Source organism: Pteropus alecto, unplaced genomic scaffold (genome assembly GCF_000325575.1).
Source record: "Pteropus alecto unplaced genomic scaffold, ASM32557v1 scaffold160, whole genome shotgun sequence".
Taxonomy (NCBI): domain Eukaryota; kingdom Metazoa; phylum Chordata; class Mammalia; order Chiroptera; family Pteropodidae; genus Pteropus; species Pteropus alecto.
Window position 1 is genome coordinate 2,342,920 of NW_006429864.1, and position 10,559 is coordinate 2,353,478.

A 10,559-nucleotide genomic window follows, 5' to 3' on the forward strand; every position below is an offset into this window, starting at 1 on the left:
GCCTGGCCGAGCCCCGCAAGGCCGGGCCCGGCAAGGCACCGCGTTGCCCACTACCGCCGCCGCCATCTTTTCCAGCACCGCGCTTGCTTCCGGGCAGAGGCCCCGCCCCCACTTTCGATGCTTTACTTCCGGCGAACATTGGACGCCGCCATGGCAGCCGGCGGTAAAAAGAGCCAGGCAACATAGGGTGCTGGGTCCGGAAGTGGCTACTCAGGGTGCCGCGACAGCAGGTTGGCCCGAAAATGGGGCAGGGCGTCGCCGTGACAGAGCGGGTCTAAAAGGGCTAGAACGCCTGCCCACTCTGCCACGCCGGACTGAGACCGGAAAAGGCGGGCTGGGCACTACCGTGACAACCTCAAACGAACCGGAAGTGGCTGGCCCTCCTCCGTGACTGCACCAGCACAGGCCTGTCTGGGTCACGAGGGGCAAAGCCTGGACATTCCCGGAGCCAGTCCGGGAAGTGCCGGCCTTCAGGGAGCTGGGCCTCGTCGCGCTGAAGGGGAGGGACTTGTTATGAGGGCGGGGCTTGTGATGTGTTGGTGTTCCAGGTTGGTCGCCTGGCGGGGGAGATGGGTCTCTCAGGGTCCTGGGCAGGGCTGTGGCGGATAGGGTTAGCGAGCCAACAAAGGACACAGCCATGCTGGACCAAAGCCATCATGTAGTAATACCCACACAAAGCTACTTCTTTAACATAAAAATACGAAAAATTGGTTGAAATGCTGTATTATTTTGTATTATTTGTTACATAAATGCTATTATTTGAATAAAACCACAAAAATGCTTAACAGTGAAAATTAATAGTAGAAGTAGTTAAACAATACGTGGAAGAAAAAAGTATAACAATATTTTTATAATGTTTCTTTGTGTCCTCTGATACAGCAATTGTATTACTTTTTACACTCTGTTGGATATTTACGTTTTTAGACTGTAGTCTGTGGCATATTCTTAAGATACATAAATGTAAAACTTTCTAAAAGGAGAACTTAAATGAACCAGGACTTGGATAGCATTCAAATTTAATAAAAATAACAATGACGTTCATTTCTAGACAATTACGTAGTAGGGTATTATTCTTTCAGTTTTCTTTTTAAGTAATACTTCCCTGTAATTAATGCCCTGCAAACTTTAGGGCATCTTTTTTTTTTTTATCTAGTGATTAAACAGTCAAAGGTGACATCACTTTGATATGCTTTCCTAATCAAGTTCACAGTTACTTTGATTCTTGGTGTCATTCAGATGCTAAATACCCTCTCAAACTAAAGCCTACAATTTGTAGGAATTCATTTCTAGCTCTCCCAAACAGGTTTGTTTTGTACACCAGTTATTTGTCAATCAGGTCTTTGCATTTATAAAATAATTTAATACTGCTATCTTTGTCCAAATGTTCATTATTTTTGAACACTCCGAAGCATGTTGGATAGCATCATAAATGAAACCTCCCTTTCTCAGGGAGAATGGTTTTAAAGCATAGAGGTAATCTGAAGTTGTGAAATCAAAGTTGGATTCCAAATAGTGACATATTTAAGAAATCAAGACTCTCTTATTTAATAATTGCTCATATTAAGTGAAAAAATGACCAGGAATGTAGGGCAAGCCCATTCTTTAAAAACTCTGTAAATTTAGATGAAATTATACAGATATACTGTTAGAATTTTCCAGTTTTCTAAAATGTTTTATTGTAATTAGGAGTCCATAAGTATCCTTTGATTTGATATACTAATTTTTAATTTAAAGATTTTTATTAAAATATAGTTAACATACAATATTGTATTAGTTTCAGGTGTACAGTATAGTTATTCAATATTTATATACCTAAAGAAGTGATCACCATGATAAGTCCAGCAACCCTCTGACACTGTACAACACTATCACAATATTATCGACTGTATTCGCTATGCTGTACATTACATCCCCATGATTTGTTTTATACTGGAAGTTTGGACCTCTTATTCCCCTTCACCTTTCCCCCCCTTTTTTGATTTTTCAATTATAGTTGACATTTAATATTATTTTATATTTCAGGTGTACAGCATAGCGGTTAGACATTTATATAATTTACGAACTGATGCCCCTGACTGGTCTAATACCAACCTGGCACCATACATAGTTATTACTGTGTTATTGACTATATTCCCTATGCTTTATATCCCCGTGACTATTTCGCAACTACCAATTTGTACTTCTTAATCTCGTCACTTTTTTCACCCCACCCCAATACCCCTCTCATGACATACTAGTTTTTTAAAACTAGACACACAAAGCTGTGATGTAGACAAGTTATTCCCAGCATGCCCTATTTTCTGTCCTGGAATCCAGGTTCTGACTAGGGCGCTCAATAAATACTTCCTGAAATACTGCACTTGGGAACTGTCCTATTTTTTTCATGACAAGATAGTGACTTCCACAGGAATGCACCTCCCAAAACATTAAATCTTACGGAATTTATTTTGGTCTAACAGCAAGCCTGGGAAGATGTCTGTCTGGTGTCTGCTTCTATTGCTGACAGAACCTGGAGTACTGCAGCACTTGTGCCATCTTCCCAGCAAGCCTGGGAAGATGTCTGTCTGGTGTCTGCTTCTATTGCTGACAGAACCTGGAGTACTGCAGCACTTGTGCCATTTCTCGCTTGGTCACCAGAGGGCAGTGTAAGTGTGGCTGCACATGACTGATGCTGCTCCTCCTAAGTTACTAGCTAGCCTTCACGTTTTATCCTCGATATCCTTAGAGGATTTTTAAAAGAAATATTTATTTGCTTTGTTCTTTGATTTTATTTGGAAGGTGATGAAAATCCGCTACAAGTACCAAATATAAGGTGACCTGCTGACAGGAAGAAGTTTCTTGCGACACAGACATGTAAAATTATGTGTCCAACTCCTGTCTGTGTCCACCTCTGTCCCTCCCCCTCTCCATCCATACATCTGTAAATTCTTTGTAAAATATCTGTTGATTTTAGATGTGATTTGTTAGAGATATTTGTCAACCACCAATACAAATCTTTGAGTAGCAAGTTGTCTGCTCATATGACTGTGCAAATGTCACTGAAACCCCGAGACACTTGATGAAGGTGATGGGCAGGAGATCTCAGCGAAGGTCTGTCAAAGTGAGAGATCTGTTCAGCATGGCCAGGCTTGGGTACACACTGTCTACCATTCCGAAAGCACCAAGTCTGCTTTCCCCTGGGGAACTTTGTTGAAATCTTCTATATCCTAAAAGAACATCATGGTCAGAATAATGAAAAATGGTTATAATTTTTGTGAGAGAGAGGTAAGGTTATGGTTTTAATTACCTGGCACTCTGCCTACAACTGGTCTTCACTCCGTATGATGTAATCGTTGCTCAGCCATCTGAGAGCAGAGTCGACACTTTGGTTCTACGTATATTATAGGCCCCTAGCCTAGCACCTGGCAGTGAAGATGTGTCAAATACTACAGAATGAATAAATGTGGGATGCAAGATCTCAAGTTTGAGAATATATTTGAAATTGGGACTCTCCTGAGCAGTTTGGATATGAGGTCATTATAACCAGGTTGCTTTATCACCTAGCAGGCACTTGATAGTCATGAGCCTTCCCATAGCCCCCCTTAGCCAGCTGGTACAGAGGAGTCTCCATACTCGGGACCCCAAGATGACCAGGGAGGTCCCAGAACCTGGACTCCCCTCCTAAAGCTTCCCACTAAAATGTCCCACCTAAAGGAATCTGAGCTTTCACTTTTCCTACCAGCTACATGGGAGGGTAGAAAGACACTTCTCAACATGTTTAATAGTAGAATTAGAGAAAAAAAAAATTATGTTGTTTTCACTTTACAATAGACTATGAGCATCTTCGCATTTTGCTGTTTTTATTGTTTTAACTCCCTGCCCCAGGTATCCTGTGCAGCAGTCAGCTCCATTGTCCTTACAGACCTCCAATCCCTGACATATCATCACACTCAGGATGGTTTACACACAGAAAGGGCGAGGATGGGATTAAGTTACTCCATATGTTTCTCTGCAACTTGTCACCTCATAGAACATGTCGCTGTGACTTGCCAGGTTAGGAACTGTGGCTTCACTTCTATTCATAATATTCCACAAGGGAGGCCATTATGCCACAGCGATGCAGCCTTTTAGTACTGTTGGACCTCAATGTTATTCAATTCAGGTGCTATTTCAGCGGTGCTGCTGGGAACACTCAAATGTGTCCTAAGGGACTGTGTTAGTTTGTTTGGGTTGCCATAACATACTACCACAGATTGAGTGGTATAAACAGCAGACATGTATTTTGTCACAATTCCAGATGCTAGAAGTTTGAGATAAGGGTCAGCAGGGCCGGTTCCTCCTGAAGGGTTTCCCTGGCTTGTAGAGGGCTGCCTTCTACCTCTGTTCTCACGGACTTCCCTCCGTGCTTCTATATGTCCTCCCCTCCTCTTCTAAGGATGCCTATTGTATAGGATTAGGAGCAACTCCATTTAACCTTGATCACTTCCTTAGTGATCCTAAATCCAAATATAGGCACATTCTGAAGTTCTAGGGGTCATAAAGTGGAAATGGGAGTTAAGGTGACACAGTTCAGCTCACAATATATACTAACCCCCTGCTGGAGAAAGACACCCAGGAATGGGACTGCTGGCTGAAGGATATGCGTATGTAAAATTTTAACAGCTACAGCCAGATTCCAAATCAAAGAGGCTGAATTGGTGATGTTGCCAACAGCAGTTTCTGATGGTGGCTGCTTCCTTCTATCTAGCCTGGCCAGGGATGTCTCATTCTTTTAATTTTTTACCATTCCAATGTCGGGTTGTCCAATGTCACCGTGTTCCTTGATTTGCAATTTCTTCATGGATACTTTGAGTCACCTGTCAGCTTTTCACCAGCCACATGAATTTTCCCCTTCCTGGGTCATCTGGTCACATTCCTCCCTGGTGATCTCTGTTCTGGAACCTCCAAGTATTTGCCCTTTTGCTGAATCTGGAATCTCCATAATGAGGGTCTCTAAATGCCCTTTAATATAAAAGGAAGAAAAATAAATGTTTTCTTTTCTTCTGAAATCAATGGTTTTCCTAGGCTATGTCTATTCTGTAGGCTGTCTGCGAACTGGGGAGAGACAGGGTTCCTCCAGACTCTCTCCTCCCATGTCAGGGGCAGGTCAAATCTCAGTTAGCTTGGAGGGAATGCCATGCAGCCCTAGCTTTAGGCAGTTCTCGATTCTGACCTGCATGACCTTGTCATTTGACATCCCCAAGCCTCTGTGTTCTCATCCCTATAATGGGAATGTTTCTTGAGGACTCACTGCGACAATTCTCTTAATACAGACTATTAATACAGGGAGGTCTGTTGTTCCTCAGCTAACAAAATGCCTTAAAGGGAATAATCGTATAATCCTCCCCTACCCCTAAAATCATATTGTGCTTTTAAAGCCTAGAATCTTTTTCAACAAGGGCACTATTGTTCTCCCTGCATATGTCCTGAGGGGCTGGGAATTCCTGGTTGGGCTTGATACCTCAATTCTCCTTGTAAATCATGGTGATGAGGCTGACTGTATGTCAGTCCTTTGTTTCACCAAGCATGAAGATGAATTAACTCTAACCCTAAATGAGGCCTTCAGGACGTGGGCTCTTCAGGAGACACACTGGAGAAGGCAGCAGAGTCCATGTACCAGCTTTCTTGGCTAGGTAAAAATAGCATTGCCTTTATGTTCATCCACCCAGCCTTCACCACAGCCCAACGGGTCCTGGACCAGCTGTTTACTAGATGAGCACCTGCTCCCTCTTCCACACAGTATTGACTCTGCCCACTGCTGGCTGCATGTCGAGAATGTCACCACATCTCTCTGAGCCTCAGTTTGTTCCTCTGAAAAGTGAGTTTGTATAGGATAAACCTCATGGGGTTTTTATAGGGACTAATAGGATAAACCATGGCAGGTGCTTACTCGGTGCTTAGTTCTGCAGAAAAGGCTGCTGGATGTAGAGTGGTTATTCATGGTAATTATTTCTCTCTCCCCCAAGAAAAGTTGTCTGCCTCATCCATCACTGACCTGTGGCATTTCTGAGTTTGGAAAAACACATGGAAAGCAACATCAAGGAGTTTGGGATTATATCCATCTTGTCCTTGTCCATGTCCTTGGTGTAGCATGATTAGGGATCTTTGGGGGTAGCAGGGCGTCCCAGGCCCACTCAGATATCTGGAATGGTTCTGGTTGGAATTAATTTATTCCAACCAGAATATATATATTAAACACCCACTATATTTAGGCACTTTTTGAGACACTTAGAATAACTCAGTGAATGAAGCAGACATAATTCTTGGGCCTCAAGTCTAGTCAGTGAGTCAGACAGGCACACTAGACTTCGTTCAGAGGTCCACCATACGTCAAATCTGATGCCTTCATGACTTTCTCTACATCTAGAGTCATCTTCTCATATTCTGACCAAGATGACAGACCACAGTATCACCTAAAAAAATGAGTGGTCTTCAAGTTCAGAAGAAGGGTCCCCTGTGTCTACAGAACAGGATTGGGGGGAGAGTACAGGGGCTGTGGGTGGGGAGGACCTGGCAGAACCCTGAATATTACACGTCTTCTGATTCTCATAATAGGGCTGAGCCAAAGAGAACTGTGGATGGGGTCCCAGGCTCCCTGGAACTAAAGGGGAGGCTGGCCTGAGCTGTCCCCTAGAGTTCCATCCCCACCACAGTCCCATCTTACTCTGCCTGACCCTCTCTGCACCCACCCCTCCTGACCACCATCATCAGGTCCAGAACAAGAGATGCTGTGAGCAGCCTGCTCACAGGTCTGTCTCAGTCCTCAGTCCAGATGCTCAGGTTCATGGAGGACAGGGATAGGCCATGTCTAGGCACTTTGGGAGAAATGTCAGTGGCAAGAAGAGACTCGCACAGACTCCGTGTTAAATCTGCTGGGTGACAAGGTCAGCCACTGCCAGGACAGCCACACAGGGATCAGGGGTAAGATGGGGTATGTTGTCCTCTGGCATAGAGGTCCAATCTCAAACAAGTGTGTTATGGGAGGGCAGTGTGGAAGGAAAGGCCAGGATGCTGACTCTGCTGCCCAACTCCCTCTCTCCAGTGCCATGTATTCTATGCTGGGAACCTGGCCAGATCAGGTGCAGGATTTCGGCCAGTCCAGGTGCAGGATTTCAGCCAGTCCTTGCACTTTCCCTGTTGGAAGCTACGGCTAGCCTATGTGCAAGTTTGCTTGCCTGGATCTGACCTTGTGCACCATGCCCGCCTTCTCTGGGTGTAGCTCGAGCATCTAGAGCCCACTGAGGCAGAGCTGGAAGGTGAAGAGAATGCAGTCTGGGAAGAATATCCGGAGTGGGGTTCATGGGCTGGAGTTTCCCTAGGGGCAGTGGCATCTTTCCTGTCTTTGGAAAGGCATGGGGAAAGTCAAGTCTCTTTATACTGTTTCGGAATCATCTCCAGAGCTCCAGCCAGCTCCAGAGCCAGAGCAAGAGCCAGCTCCAGGCTAGAGTCAAGTTCAGCTCTGTTTCTACCATCTGTGCTAGTGCTGGAGTCAGCATCACCTCCATCGACTCCTTCAGAGTTGGAGTCACCACCAACCTCTCCTTTAGCCCCAGAGCCAGCTCCTGAGCTAGAGCCATCTGGATCACCAGCTGGTGAATTCAGTGTGAATTCCATCTCCAGCTGCGGCAGTAGCAATAGTGCCAGCTCCAGCCCTAGAACCTGACTGCCCTTGGACTGCGCCCACCAAGAACCTGCTGAAGTAGGAGAAGCCTAACTTGGAGAAGCCTCCAAGGCTGGTGGCAGAGCAATTGACTCGATAGATGCGGTGAGCAGTGGGGCTCTCAGGGCAGTGTGGGACAGACCTTCTCTTTGCCATCAGCTGCTCTGACCAACCTTTCCCTGATAGGGACTCCTATGATCTGGGTCCAAATTCCAGCTCCACCACTTACCTACTTGTGTGACCTGGGCAACTTTCTTAACCCTCAAGCCTTCGTTGTCCACTTCGGACAGCAGAGGTGGACACTAACAGGACCTGTCACACAGAGTGGCTTTGCAGATTAAATGAGGCAGAACAGATAGAAAGTTGGGTGGGTCCTGACCCTCTTGGTGGGGGAGGGGAGCTCACTGTGTGCATCTAGATATGTCACCAATCCAACTTCCCAAGTAGCTCAGCAGTGTCAGCATTTATTAGGCACCTGATGTGTACTTGACTACAAGGGAGACAAACAAAGCCCATGGTTGTAGCTATCGTGGGAATGTGCACTGAACTGGGGAGTTAGACCACAGGGATGATCAGGATGGTGGGAGATTACCCTTTGGGATGAGCAGACTTGAGCTGCCTCCCGGCGCTCTGAGTTAGTGAGCATGGGCTGGGTGCAAATGCCCCTCTCCTTTTTCTGCCATCATTGGGTCCTGGGGTCATTCTATGCTGGACCCACTCAGTAAATAGGAAGAAACCCAGGGACTCCCACAAGGCTCAGGCCACATCTTCAGCTCCAGCTCTGACCAGTGAACCCTGCCTGGGACTGTGGGAGACCGTGGACACTGAGCTGGGGGTATGGCAGGGCTGGGTGACACTCCCCCTTCTCCCCAAGAGCTGTTCAAGAAGGTGGTGTCCCACTAACTCCTGGGCTCAATATGGCCCCAGAGGAGAAAGCCTGGCAAAAAGCACCTGTTGCCCACCATTCATACCCCTGTCACACAGTTCAACAGTACAAAAGTGGTCACTGCATCATCGCCACTTGCCTCAGGGATCTTAGTATGATAGCCTGTGACAGGGCAGGGTTGTGAAGCACTGCATCAAAGTGGCCGGGGTATGCTATGGGAGGCCCAGTGGAGTCCTTGCCTGGAGCCTTCAAAAATGCCTCTACTCTTTTATCAGCTCTCAGGATTGAAAGCTATAGGCTGAGTCCCTGCACAGTCCCTAGGTCCCTCCTCCCATGGGAAAGCTGACTTTGATTCTCAGGTCCCAGTGGTGGAAGCTCACTTCCTACCTGGCTCCTTCCTTGGGTTGAGCTAAGATCCTCCTTTCTGTGATTGTAACACTTTGGGTCCTGAACGTGCCATCCCTAGGCTCCCTAAGCATCTGTCCCATCCAGGAGAGGAGATGTAAATTGAGAAGGACTGAAGGTAGAGAGCAGAGCTCCAGCTCCCCACCTCACAGCTCGTTTCTTCCTTTCCCCATGAGTGCTGAATCCTCTGGAACTTCTCTTCACTATATGGCAATCTTTGTGTTCTATAGTTACTGGATTCACCATCTGTAGAAGCCATGGGGAAAAGATGAGTAGGCCTCTCCCATAGGAGGACCAGGATGGCGAGGGATCTGCCCTATGTTTACCATTGCTCCTTCAGCAGTAACTCTTGGGAGGCAGCCAACCCTAGGGACAGGGACTGAGCTGCTACGCGGGGTCTCTAAGCCTCCCTGGGTCCTTAAGCCACTAATTCTGCTTTAGGAATCAAGTTTCCTTAAATGTCAGATACTGCAGCGGTCCCTAACCTTTTTGGCACCGGGGACCAGTGCTCTCATGAGAATCTAATGCCTGATAATCTGAGGTGGAGCTGAGGCAGTGATGCTAGCGCTGGGGAGTGGCTAGAAATACAGATGAAGCTTCACTTGCTCGCCAGTCGCTCACCTCTTGCTGTGCGGCCCAGTTCCTAACAAGCCATGGACCAGTACTAGTCCATGGCCTGGAGATTGGGGACCCCTGAGATACTAGGTTGAGCAAGATTGATTTTCAAGTGTTTACTTTATAGCAACAGAACTCTATGTCCAGTTGAAACTCAAACTGGTCAAAACAGAGCTGCTCAATAGAAATGGGAATGGAGGTCCAGGTGACCAACATGACAGTTCCCACCCCGGTCCCATAGAGACCTTCATGCCCAGAAGAAGTCTGAGAAAACTTTCATCCAGGCAGTTTGAATCTTTTAGATTCTCAAAAAAAAAAAAAAAAGGAATTTGCACTTAATCCCTTCTCCACACGTTGTTCCTAAACACCTCTTTCCTACTTTCTCTTCTAATCAAGAAGAGCTCCTGAACATTTGAAAATCTGTGTGGTGGAGACAACTCACTGAGCAGGCAACAGCTCATCAAGACAGAGTGGAGGCTGGTGGCCTGGAAAGAGAGGAGGGTGAAAGGGAAGAACGGGGGACAGGGCAGGATGTAGCTTTGACAGTTTGTCATCTAAAGTTTTTCTGAACACTTTCACTCTATCTTGTCCTGATGAGCAGGAAGAGGGATCTGTTTGGTCTATGGGCAACTGGGCGGGCAGTTTGAGGGGCAGGAGTCAGGGAAAAAATGTAGCACACTAGGTTTCCTAGGTCTTAGCAGACGCTGGCTCCAGTCTTCTTTTTTAAAAAATTTATTTATTTTAATTAGTTTCAAGTATACAGTACATTGGTTAGACATCTATATAGTTCATAAAATGATCCCCCCAATTGCTCCCTCCCTCCCCTGACCCTCCACCTAGCCATCATATTAATGCTAACTGCATTCCCTATGCCGTGCTCCCCAGCCCCGTGACCAACTATCAGCTACTAATTTGTACTTCTTTAACCCTTCACCCCATTCTCCCAGCCTCCCAAACTCGCCTCCCCTCTCTCCA